Genomic DNA, 4,583 nt, shown 5'->3' on the forward strand with positions numbered 1-4,583 from the left:
ATGTATATATATATCACATATATATTATGGTAATAACCATTAACAGCATATGGCAATTGCATATAACTATCTCTATCACACTTTTTTGTTTTACAGTACAGATCGGTTATTATTATATTAATATGTATGCTAAAAAGCTAAAATAATGGAAAATGGCAGCAATTTTAAATTGTAATAGCTCAAAAATGTGTACAATATTTAGTTAACTGTTGTTGTCATTGTTATGAGTGAATTTCAAATTGAATGCTGCATTTTAATAACATAAACTTACAATATTAGTGACAATTTTAGGAAAAAATGGCGGCCATTTTGAAACTGCTAGCAACCCCCCCTTACGTATGAAAAAAAAAATTTTGCACATACTTTTTTGATTTATCAATGTCTACTCTACATCATATCCAATTTTTAAAAAATATAGCAAAAAAAAATGCAACCTCTGATATTGCTACATTTCGGACTGGACTAAGCACTGCAGTAGTATTTTCAGGGAGGTGCTGTAACAGTTTGTGTATTTGTCTATTCCGTAAATACATCACAATTGATTTGTGTAATTTTTGCCTTAATTTTATTTTTACTTTCATCCTAATAATATAAAACTAATCTCCATTAACAGAAGATGAAATCAAACACAAGCAGGAAAATGCACTTGCATCAAAAGCAGCGGAGGATCTACGAAAAATAGTAAGTTGCAAAAAAACCAGCAAGTTAATCAAATCTGAAATGGATTTATATAGAGAAAAAGAAAGTTGGAAACTTACCACCTAGATTTTAACATGGGAAAAGGATTTAAGACAAAAAGTTGGAAACTTGTCTGCAAGCTGGGATGGAAAAATAATTGCACATTAACATACAAACTTGTTTTATATGGAACGCCGTTCAAGCAACAATTCGATGATGAATCAAGTGAATCGTTGATGATGAATCAAGTGATTCGTCGATGATGAATCAAGTGATTCGTCGATGATGAATCAAGTGATTCGTCGATGATAAATCAAGTGATTCGATGATGAATCAAGTGATTCGTCGATGATGAATCAAGTGATTCGTCGATGAAGAATCAAGTGATTCGTCTATGACGAATCAAGTGATTCATCGATGACGAATCAAGTGATTTGTTGATTCGTCGATGATGAATCAAGTGATTCGTCGATGAATCAAGTGATCTGTTCGAACCAGCGCCGATATTATGGCTGTAAGTCATGGTTCCCCTGTCTTAACCGCTCGGCCAATCGACTCGCTTTACAGTATATTTTAGTAAAACAGGACCACCACACTACCAAAAGAGATTTGAATGCTATTGCCTATTTATAAATGTGTTCATCTTCTGTTTACTCACAACATTTTACTTCAACAATAATATTAAACAACAATAACGACAATAAGTTAGTAATATTTACTTTAATAATACTAATTAGTCATTATGACGATAATAAAGGTGATAACAACAACAACAACATTAATAGTAATATTTATTTTAACAATACTAATAGTAATAATACTAGTATGGTAATAATAACGATATTTAAATATCTATTTTAATAATACTAATTAGTGATAATAACGATATTGAAGGTGATATAGCAATAATGCAACAATAATAAATTAAAGATAATGTTTATTTTTATATTAATAGTAATACTAATTAGTAATACTAATTAGTATTAATAATGATACTTATAATACTAGGCCTACTTAGTAATAATAGAGTAATAATATCGATAATAAAGGTGACAACAATAATAATAATAATAATAATATGAGAAAAATACTAATAAAACACCAATAACAATAACTTTTTAAATTACTATTATTAAAATAATAAGACTAATAAATAATAATAATAATAAAATCGAAAATTATAAATTATATGGTAATATTAATAATAGCAAAAATTTGAACAATATATAATGTTAATGCTAAGACTAATAATAATAATAATAACTAATAATATTAAAACTAACGGTAATAAAAATAACAATAATGACAACAACTAGATTTGAACTCGTCACTGAGGACGAGTTTGGTGATCCACCGTAATTTGACCCTCATGAAGCGCACGCAGTGCTGATTGAAATGTTTCATAATATGCTAAGATATGCTGTAATTAGTTTTTTTAAAAAGAATAATTTTGAGCATTTTAAAAGATTTCCGCATGCGTACACGCACATCTTGATGCCCGTGAGCACGGTAATGGCACAAAGAGTGACTCCTGATATGAATACAGTGTCAGGAACACAAAATATGTAACAAAACGTAATTTCCAGCTTTAGTACGTGCTGTCTGCGGGGAAATGAACGTACGGCGGGTAAATTATGGAGAGTTTTGAAATGCTGAAAATGACCCGAAACGTTCTTTAAACTATCTGAATAGTGATATGGAGAATTTTCAAATTTTAACAGACGCGCACGTCACAATGTGTGCGTGTACAGTAACAGCAAATGAAATTAAACATTGTCAAGTGTTTTTAAAACCGCCTGTTAGTTGGTAATGCCACATGAATTTTCCCTTCATATAACCTATATATATGTCTGATAGCGTCGAAATACAGTCTGCCGTCCTCTCTCTGTTCTATTTTTTTTTACATCTTTTAAGAATGAGAGATAAAAAGGCTCCTAAAATTCATTCTTTTTGACCATGCTGACATGATCAAAATAAAAAATAAAGGGACACGTCTGAAAGAGAACAGTGATTTCTATAACATACTCACAGGTGGGAGACAATCAATCAAGAATAATTGAGATACGTTCAAACGCGTATAAACATAATGACGTCATAAATAAAAATTCAGTTTTTTAATTCAAATGGCAATATGATGACGTCACAATGTCCGATCAGCCATTATGAACTAAAAAATCGTATCTACAACTCATGTGCTTTCAGAATATGTAATAAAAATTGGGGGGTCACCTTTCATCCTAAGGAGCTATAACTGTTAAAAAATATTCATGGTTTTATGCATATATAAATGTTGAAGCACGCGTAAGTGCACGCTAAAAAGCGCGTACGGAAAATTAAGGTACGTCATAACATTCAACCTTGACCTGAAGCTTATGCTCACATAATATGATTTAGAAATGACGAATGGTTAAGATTATATGGGCTCATCAACGTTTTGAGGAAAGAAATATGAGGGGGGTCAGAAAAAACATTTTTTTGACCATGATGACGTCATCAAAAAGTAAAAAGAAGTCAACCTTTTGAGAAAAGAAATAATTAAAAAAAAAATTCAGATGGCAATATGATGACGTCACAATGTTCGATCAGCTATTATGATATATAAAATCATATCTACAGCTCATGTGCTTTCAGAATATGTAATAAAAGTTAGGGGTCACCTTTCATCCCGAGGAGCTATAACTGATTAAAAAAAAGACATGATATAAAGCATATATTAATTTTGACGCACGCGAACTCTCCCGTTATTATGCGCGCACAAAATTATAATGTACATAACATTTAACCATGACCTGAAGTTTATACCCACTAAATATGATTCAGAAATCACAAGGTGATTATGGGGTCATCAAAGGCTTGACGAAAGAAAGATGAGGTGGGGGGGATAAACAAAACTCTATATTTTGATGATGATGATGTCATCAAAATGTAAAAAAATATATGAAAGAGAATTGCCCCAGCTACAACATACTCAAAGTTGGAAGACAATCGATCAAGAATAAGCGAGATACGCTCAAATGCGCATTTGTTAAAATGACGTCATCGATACTATACAGTTTGTTGAATTCAGATGGCAATATGATGATGTCATAATGTCTGATCAGCCACTGTGACCTATAAAATCATATTTACAACTAATGTGCTTTCAGAATATGTAATAAAAATTGTGGGTCACCTTTCATCCTAAAGAGCTGTAACTGTTTAAAATTAGGCCCGATTTTAGCAAAATTTCACTGTATATCGGCACAAATGCGCACAAAGGTCACTATGCTTGATGCGTGCGTACGGCATTGTTATTGGCCATAGAGTGATTGAAAAGATTGGAAACTTGTCAAAACAATGTCAGGAACCCAAAATGTGACAAAAAAATTAATTTCTAGCTTCCATACGTGCTGCGCGCGTAAAAATGCACACGCGTAGTGGTAAATTTAAAAAAATGTTGAAATGCTCAAAATGGCCTTAAACGTGCTCTAATTTAATCTCAATGTGATTTCGAGCATTTTAAAATTTTGATGTAAAATTAGGGTACAATACATTTAACATTGACTTGAAGTTAATGCTCACTTAATACGATTTCGAAATGGCAATTGGTTAGGCTGATATGATCGATAATGTAAAAACGCAAAATTGCGCGTAGATGACGTCACGCATAACGGCGCACTTTGAAAACCTTATTGTGACTATTCCAGGCCAAGCTAAATGTTTATTGAAGCGTGCATGTATGAATCTCGTGCTAATTTTTAGATATCGTGCTAACAAGAAATGGGGAGAAGCTAGAATAGAAACTAGATTTGAACTCGTCACTGAGGACGAGTTAGGTGATCCGCCGCACTTTGACCCTCACGAAGCACGCACGTTTCTGATTGAAAAGTATTATATGCTAAAACATGCTCTATTTAAAGAGTAAT

Source organism: Anneissia japonica, unplaced genomic scaffold (assembly GCF_011630105.1).
Source record: "Anneissia japonica isolate Jap-2015-1 unplaced genomic scaffold, ASM1163010v1 scaffold3251_len166973_cov107, whole genome shotgun sequence".
NCBI lineage: Eukaryota > Metazoa > Echinodermata > Crinoidea > Comatulida > Comatulidae > Anneissia > Anneissia japonica.